The following is a 9,444-nucleotide window of genomic DNA, read 5'->3' as shown; positions in this document are numbered from 1 at the left end:
TAAACCCCAGGAAGAGTAGCTGCTGCCTTAGCAGGAACTAATGGGGTTCCATAATAAACCCCAGGAAGAGTAGCTGCTGCCTTGACAGGAACTAATGGGGATCCATAATAAACCCCAGGAAGAGTAGCTGCTGCCTTGGCAACAGGAACTAATGGGGATCCACAATAAACCCCAGGAAGAGTAGCTGCTGCCTTAGCAGGAACTAATGGGGATCCATAATAAACCCCAGGAAGAGTAGCTGCTGCCTTAGCAGGAACTAATGGGGTTCCATAATAAACCCCAGGAAGAGTAGCTGCTGCCTTTGCAGGAACTAATGGGGATCCATAATAAACCCCAGGAAGAGTAGCTGCTGCCTTAGCAGGAACTAATGGGGATCCATAATAAACCCCAGGAAGAGTAGCTGCTGCCTTAGCAGGAACTAATGGGGTTCCATAATAAACCCCAGGAAGAGTAGCTGCTGCCTTGACAGGAACTAATGGGGATCCATAATAAACCCCAGGAAGAGTAGCTGCTGCCTTGGCAACAGGAACTAATGGGGATCCACAATAAACCCCAGGAAGAGTAGCTGCTGCCTTAGCAGGAACTAATGGGGATCCATAATAAACCCCAGGAAGAGTAGCTGCTGCCTTAGCAGGAACTAATGGGGTTCCATAATAAACCCCAGGAAGAGTAGCTGCTGCCTTGACAGGAACTAATGGGGATCCATAATAAACCCCAGGAAGAGTAGCTGCTGCCTTGGCAGGAACTAATGGGGATCCATAATAAACCCCAGGAAGAGTAGCTACTGCCTTGACAGGAACTAATGGGGATCCATAATAAACCCTAGGAAGAGTAGCTGCTGCCTTGGCAGGAACTAATGGGGATCCATGTGGAGTATCTCTCTCCAGGTCATCATCTGTTGTTTAACACTGTGGAGTATCTCTCTCGAAGGTCATCTGTTGTTTAATTGAAATGCATTCCAGGTGACTACCTCATGAAGCTGGTTGAGAGAATGCCAAGAGTGTGCAAAGCTGTCATCAAGGCAAAGGGTGGCTACTTTGAAGAATCTCAAATATAAAATATATTTAGATTTGTTTAACAATTTTTTGGTTACTACATGATTCCATGTGTGTTATTTCATAGTTGTGATGTCTTCACTAGTATTCTACAATGTAGAAAATATAAAAAATCCTGGAATGAGTAGGTGTTCCAAAACTTTTCATTGGTACTATATATAATTCAGCATTTTGAAAAGTTATTCCTAATAACACACAGATCAACTGGGACATGTTTTAAAAAGCATGATTTATTATTTTTAAGTCTTCACAGAACACGTTGAAAAAGAAAGACATTGTTTAAAAGGTAACATCACAGATTAGGCACAGGCGGTGCTATAGAGACCAGACGATATAAGCCCTGTTTCAGACACCAACAGGCGGTGCTATAGAGACCAGATAATATAAGCCCAGTTTCAGACACCAGCAGGCGGTGCTATAGAGACCAGACGATATAAGCCCTGTTTCAGACACCAGCAGGCGGTGCTAGAGACCAGACGATATAAGCCCTGTTTCAGACACCAGCAGGCGGTGCTATAGAGACCAGACGATATAAGCCCTGTTTCAGACACCAGCAGGCGGTGCTATAGAGACCAGACGATATAAGCCCTGTTTCAGACACCAACAGGCGGTGCTAGAGACCAGACGATATAAGCCCTGTTTCAGACACCAACAGGCGGTGCTATAGAGACCAGACGATATAAGCCCTGTTTCAGACACCAACAGGCGGTGCTATAGAGACCAGACGATATAAGCCCAGTTTCAGACGCCAGCAGGCGGTGCTATAGAGACCAGACGATATAAGCCCTGTTTCAGACACCAACAGGCGGTGCTATAGAGACCAGACGATATAAGCCCTGTTTCAGACACCAACAGGCGGTGCTAGAGACCAGACGATATAAGCCCAGTTTCAGACACCAACAGGCGGTGCTATAGAGACCAGACGATTTAAGCCCAGTTTCAGACGCCAGCAGGCGGTGCTATAGAGACCAGACGATATAAGCCCTGTTTCAGACACCAACAGGCGGTGCTAGAGACCAGACGATATAAGCCCTGCCTCAGACAAACTACAGTCTCCCCTATATAGTGCACTAAGCCCTGTTACAGTCTCCCATATATAGTGCACTAAGCCCTGCTACAGTCTCCCCTATATAGTGCACTAAGCCCTGCTACAGTCTCCCCTATATAGTGCACTAAGAAGCCCTGCTAGTCTCCCCTATATAGTGCACTAAGAAGCCCTGCTACAGTCTCCCCTATATAGTGCACTAAGCCCTGTGTCAGACGTGCTACAGTCTCCCCTATATAGTGCACTAAGCCCTGTGTCAGACGTGCTATAGTCTCCCCTATATAGTGCACTAAGCCCTGCTACAGTCTCCCCTATATAGTGCACTAAGAAGCCCTGCTAGTCTCCCCTATATAGTGCAATAAGCCCTGCTACAGTCTCCCCTATATAGTGCACTAAGCCCTGCTACAGTCTCCCCTATATAGTGCACTAAGCCCTGCTACAGTCTCCCCTATATAGTGCACTAAGCCCTGCTAGTCTCCCCTATATAGTGCACTAAGCCCTGCTAGTCTCCCCTATATAGTGCACTAAGCCCTGCTACAGTCTCCCCTATATAGTGCACTAAGCCCTGCTACAGTCTCCCCTATATAGTGCACTAAGCCCTGTGTCAGACGTGCTATTGTCTCCCCTATATAGTGCACTAAGAAGCCCTGCTAGTCTCCCCTATATAGTGCACTAAGAAGCCCTGCTAGTCTCCCCTATTTAGTGCACTAAGCCCTGCTACAGTCTCCCCTATATAGGGCACTAAGCCCTGTGTCAGATGTGCTACAGTCTCCCCTATATAGTGCACTAAGCCCTGCTAGTCTCCCCTATATAGTGCACTAAGAAGCCCTGCTAGTCTCCCCTATATAGTGCACTAAGCCCTGCTACAGTCTCCCCTATATAGTGCACTAAGCCCTGTGTCAGACGTGCTACAGTCTCCCCTATATAGTGCACTAAGCCCTGCTACAATCTCCCCTATATAGTGCACTAAGCCCTGCTAGTCTCCTCTATAAAGTGCACTAAGCCCTGTGTCAGACGTGCTACAGTCTCCCCTATATAGGGCACTAAGCCCTGTGTCAGATGTGCTACAGTCTCCCCTATATAGTGCACTAAGCCCTGCTAGTCTCCCCTATATAGTGCACTAAGCCCTGTGTCAGATGTGCTACAGTCTCCCCTATATAGTGCACTAAGCCCTGCTAGTCTCCCCTATATAGTGCACTAAGAAGCCCTGCTAGTCTCCCCTATATAGTGCACTAAGCCCTGCTACAGTCTCCCCTATATAGTGCACTAAGCCCTGTGTCAGACGTGCTACAGTCTCCCCTATATAGTGCACTAAGCCCTGCTACAATCTCCCCTATATAGTGCACTAAGCCCTGCTAGTCTCCTCTATAAAGTGCACTAAACCCTGTGTCAGACGTGCTACAGTCTCCCCTATATAGGGCACTAAGCCCTGTGTCAGACGTGCTACAGTCTCCCCTATATAGGGCACTAAGCCCTGTGTCAGATGTGCTACAGTCTCCCCTATATAGTGCACTAAGCCCTGCTAGTCTCCCCTATATAGTGCACTAAGCCCTGTTACAGTCTCCCCTATATAGTGCACTAAGCCCTGTTACAGTCTCCCCTATATAGTGCACTACTTTTAGTCAGAGCCAGGCCCTATGGTCCTACTCATATGGGGCCTAGTGCAAAGTTGTGCACTGTATAGGGAGTAGGGTTCCGTTTGGGATGCACACATTATATACACACACACACACACACACACACCCCTCCATATCAGGCGTGACCGGGGTGCCCTGACCCTAGGCGGGGGTTCAGGGAGGAGGGTTCAGAGCTCATGGGGCAACAGTTCTTCCTGTGGATGTGAAGGACCATGTGACAGCGAGGGCAGGTGTGATGGGCATCCTTGAAACTCCTGAAGAGAAACGGGATCAGACAGCATCCCAGCAACAACCTGGAGGGACAGGAGAGTACAGTCAGTATACCTGCTACTGCTGGGGGGTGGAGGGTGGGGCTGAGACGGAGGGTGGGGGTGGGGCTGAGACGGAGGGTGGGGGTGTGTGTGTAACAGAGATGGAGTGTGTGTGTGTGTGTGTAACAGAGATGGAGTGTGTGTGTGTGTGTGTGTAACAGAGATGGAGTGTGTGTGTGTGTGTGTAACAGAGATGGAGTGTGTGTGTGTGTGTGTAACAGAGATGGAGTGTGTGTGTGTGTGTGTGTGTAACAGAGATGGAGTGTGTGTGTGTGTGTGTGTGTAACAGAGATGGAGTGTGTGTGTGTGTGTAACAGAGATGGAGTGTGTGTGTGTGTGTAACAGAGATGGAGTGTGTGTGTGTGTGTGTAACAGAGATGGAGTGTGTGTAACAGAGATGGAGTGTGTGTGTAACAAAGATGGAGTGTGTGTGTGTGTAACAGAGATGGAGTGTGTGTGTGTGTGTGTAACAGAGATGGAGTGTGTGTGTGTGTAACAGAGATGGAGTGTGTATGTGTGTAACAGAGATGGAGTGTGTGTGTGTGTAACAGAGATGGAGTGTGTGTGTGTGTAACAGAGATGGAGTGTGTGTGTGTGTAACAGAGATGGAGTGTGTGTGTGTAACAGAGATGGAGTGTGTGTGTAACAGAGATGGAGTGTGTGTGTAACAGAGATGGAGTGTGTGTGTGTGTAACAGAGATGGAGTGTGTGTGTGTGTAACAGATGGAGTGTGTGTGTCTCCTCACCCACAGAGGATGAACACCAGACACATGGTCCAGCAGAGGGTTCCAGCGTGGTGAGTGACATCACTCATCACCTGGTTCTGACAGGAAGGACATCTGATGAGACCAGGAGAATCACCCAGCTCTGTCTCATAGTGCTGGACAAACCTCTGCCTGGGGGGGCTGGCACCACCTGAGAGAACGAGGGGGTTAGATAAGGGGTTAGATCCAAGCCTCTGCCTGGGGGGGCTAGCACCACCTGAGAGAACGAGGGGGTTAGATAAGGGGTTAGATCCAAGCCTCTGTCTGGCGGGGGCGGGGGGGCTAGCACCACCTGAGAGAACGAGAGGGTTAGATCCAAGCCTCTGCCTGGGGGGGGCTAGCACCACCTGAGAGAACGAGGGGGTTAGATCCAAGCCTCTGTCTAGGGGGGGGGGGGGGGACTGTCTGAGAGAACTAGGGATTAGATTAGATTATTAGATGTCCATCATTATACTACAGTCTGAATGCTGTGTGTGTGTCCCCATCATTATACTACAGTCTGAAGGCTGTGTGTGTGTCCATCATTATACTACAGTCTGAAGGCTGTTATTGTGTCCATCATTACACTACAGTCTGATGGCTGTGTGTGTGTCCATCATTATACTACAGTCTGAAGGCTGTGTGTCCGTCCATCATTATACTACAGTCTGAAGGCTGTGTGTGTGTCCATCATTATACTACAGTCTGAAGGCTGTGTGTCCATCATTATACTACAGTCTGAAGGCTGTGTGTGTGTGTCCATCATTATACTACAGTCTGAAGGCTGTGTGTGTGTCCGTCATTATACTACAGTCTGAAGGCTGTGTGTGTGTGTCCATCATTATACTACAGTCTGAAGGCTGTGTTCGTGTACTCACCAGTAGCGGTCGGGTTGATGAAGCTACTACCCATAGCACCAGGTGGAGGAGGAGGAGTGAAGGGAGATATGCTCATGTCATCTCCTTTACCCTGGACTGAAACAACAGAGAGAGAGAGACAGAGACAGAGACAGAGACAGAGAGAGAGAGAGAGAGAGAGAGAGAGAGAGAGAGATCCTCATGTCATCTCCTTTACCCTGGACTGAAACAACAAGAGAGAGAGAGGTGCTCATGTCATCTCCTTTACCCTGGACTGAAACAACAAGAGAGAGAGAGGTGCTCATGTCATCTCCTTTACCCTGGACTGAAACAACAAGAGAGAGAGGTGCTCATGTCATCTCCTTTACCCTGGACTGAAACAACGAGAGAGAGATCCTCATGTCATCTCCTTCACCCTGGACTGAAACAACAAGAGAGAGAGAGAGAGAGAGAGAGAGAGAGAGAGAGAGAGAGAGATCCTCATGTCATCTCCTTCACCCTGGACTGAAACCTAAGAAGTAGGGTGTAGAGTCTTACCTGGTAGGAAGTAGGGAGGAGGGTTAGGACATGGTTCCTCTGACTTCAATGATGTCTCCATTGCCTCTGCTGAACAGCTGAGAAGAGCGAAACCACAAAATGATCACAATAATTGACGAGGCCTTTTCCTCCAGAAAATAAGTCAAGGGTCATGATTGTCAATTATCTGACCCAGACCTTGTAGAGACAGTGGTCAAATATCTGTCTCAAACCTTGTTGAGAGAGCGTATCGAGGTGTTGATTGGCTCTCCTGTCACCTCATTGGTCAGTCACCTCATCAACTGCGTCAGCTGACAGACAGGTGTGGTTCAGGTGGATCTGGCCACTCCCACAGGAGCAGGTTGGAGTAGGGTGAAGTATTACTGATCTAAGATCAGTTTTATTCTGTTTGAGTGAAACTTCCAGCTAAGGGCTTCAGCCCCAAAGCACTGTTCCAGGATCAGCTCTTCCTGTCTCTTCTCTTCTAGCTGAGGGGGCTTCAGCCCCAAAGCACTGTTCCAGGACCAGCTCTTCCTGTCTCTTCTCTTCTAGCTGAGGGGGCTTCAGCCCCAAAGCACTGTTCCAGGACCAGCTCTTCCTGTCTCTTCTCTTCTAGCTGAGGGGGCTTCAGCCCCAAAGCACTGTTCCAGGACCAGCTCTTCCTGTCTCTTCTCTTCTAGCTGAGGGGGCTGAAGCCTCAAAGCACTGTTCCAGGACCAGCACTTCCTGCCTCTTCTCTTCTAGCTAAGGCGGCTTCAGCCCCAAAGCACTGTTCCAGGACCAGCTCTTCCTGTCTCTTCTCTTCTCGCTGAGGGGGCTTCAGCCCCAAAGCACTGTTCCAGGACCAGCTCTTCCTGTCTCTTCTCTTCTAGCCTTCAGGGCCTGGTAGAGTTGTTTTTGTCTGATCAGGAACGACTCTGGGCCCTATCACTTCCTGTATCACTGAATGTATATAAGACCTCTGTGACGTTTGGAAAAGTTTATCATTTATTTTCAACTTGTGTTTTTTTGTTTTTTTTAAGCATTTCTGCATCCTGCCCAACTTGGACGCTGGATGTAACTATGAGCTGGATGCTGGATGCTGGATGTAACTCTGACCTGGATGCTGGATGTAACTCTGACCTGGATGCTGGATGTAACTCTGACCTGGATGCTGGATGTAACTCTGACCTGGATGCTGGATGTAACTCTGACCTGGATGCTGGATGTAACTCTGACCTGGATGCTGGATGTAACTCTGACCTGGATGCTGGATGTAACTATGAGCTGGATGCTGGATGCTGGATGTAACTCTGACCTGGATGCTGGATGTAACTCTGAGCTGGATGCTGGATGTAACTCTGACCTGGATGCTGGATGTAACTCTGACCTGGATGCTGGATGTAACTCGTCCTCGTCTTCCTCAGTGTAACAGCCCCTCCTGCTCTTCATCACCCCTCTTCGTCTTCCTCAGTGTAACAGCCCCTCCTGCTCTTCAGTGTCCGTCCTCGTCTTCCTCAGTGTATCAGCCCCTCCTGCTCTTCATCACCCCTCTTCGTCTTCCTCAGTGTAACAGCCCCTCCTGCTCTTCAGTGTCCGTCCTCGTCTTCCTCAGTGTATCAGCCCCTCCTGCTCTTCATCACCCCTCTTCGTCTTCCTCAGTGTAACAGCCCCTCCTGCTCTTCAGTGTCCGTCCTCGTCTTCCTCAGTGTATCAGCCCCTCCTGCTCTTCATCACCCCTCTTCGTCTTCCTCAGTGTAACAGCCCCTCCTGCTCTTCAGTGTCCGTCCTCGTCTTCCTCAGTGTATCAGCCCCTCCTGCTCTTCATCACCCCTCTTCGTCTTCCTCAGTGTAACAGCCCCTCCTGCTCTTCAGTGTCCGTCCTCGTCTTCCTCAGTGTATCAGCCCCTCCTGCTCTTCATCACCCCTCTTCGTCTTCCTCAGTGTAACAGCCCCTACAGCTCAATAGTGTGTAGTGAATTTGACTAGATGTAAAGCTTTAATGAATATAACATGTAGTTTTAAAGCATTAAAACGTTTTTTGAAATTGAACAAACAATCAAATTTTTTTTGCGTACCCAAAAAGCAAGTAGAGGGGCGCGTCTGATGTGATTCCTTATTCTCAGGGTGTTTTATTCCACATGTCAGAGAGGTTTGTTCCAGATACATGAGACTATTTCTATTTTGAACCTTCCCAAAAAACACAGCGTCCTGCTGAACATGTAGAAACGTATGGCGGCTTGACATGGTGCTCGGACACCGTCCGTGTAATCTGTTGATGATTTGTCGCCACAGATGATTTGTTTACATGGTTAGGAGAATTAACGCAGCAGGTTAGGAGAATTAACACGATAGGTTAGGAGAATTAACATGACAGGTTAGGAGAATTATCGTGATAGGTTAGGAGAGTTAACGTGATAGGTTAGGAGAGTTAACGTGATAGGTTAGGAGAGTTAACGTGATAGGTTAGGAGAATTATCGTGACAGGTTAGGAGAGTTAACGTGATAGGTTAGGAGAGTTATCGTGACAGGTTAAGAGAGTTAACGTGACAGGTTAGGAGAACTAACACAGCAGGTTAGGTGAATTAACGTAGCAGGTTAGGAGAATTGTCGTGACAGGTTAGGAGAGTTAACGTAGCAGGTTAGGAGAACTAACACAGCAGGTTAGGAGAGTTAACGTAGCAGGTTAGGAGAATTATCGTGATAGGTTAGGAGAATTATCGTGGCAGTTTAGGAGAACTAACACAGCAGGTTAGGAGAGTTAACGTAGCAGGTTAGGTGAATTAACACAGCAGGTTAGGTGAATTAACGTAGCAGGTTAGGAGAATTATCGTGATAGGTTAGGAGAGTTAACGTAGCAGGTTAGGAGAATTATCGTGACAGGTTAGGAGAGTTAACGTAGCAGGTTAGGAGAACTAACACAGCAGGTTAGGAGAGTTAACGTAGCAGGTTAGGAGAACTAACACAGCAGGTTAGGTGAATTAACGTAGCAGGTTAGGAGAATGAGGTTAAGACTAGGAAAAGGGTTATGGTAAGCTACAACCCTTCAGATGTCAACAACTGTTGTCCCCGACGCGACCACAAGATGGAGCTGTAGGCCACAACGGTGGAAACGTAAACAAACCATCTGTTGGGAATTAGTTGGAGTTTGTTTTCAGTTGAAATGACATTTATTCAGTGCGGCACAAGTGGATCTCGTCTCATACGAACCATCCTGATCTCGCGAGTTTACATTATGTTGCATCCCGTCTCGTCTAGAAAAACAGAATGTAAATTCGACGAGGTCGGGCTGGTTTGTGGA

This window comes from Oncorhynchus clarkii, unplaced genomic scaffold (genome assembly GCF_045791955.1).
Source record: "Oncorhynchus clarkii lewisi isolate Uvic-CL-2024 unplaced genomic scaffold, UVic_Ocla_1.0 unplaced_contig_6271_pilon_pilon, whole genome shotgun sequence".
In the NCBI taxonomy this organism is placed as follows: domain Eukaryota; kingdom Metazoa; phylum Chordata; class Actinopteri; order Salmoniformes; family Salmonidae; genus Oncorhynchus; species Oncorhynchus clarkii.
Note: the sequence above shows the minus strand (reverse complement) of the source record.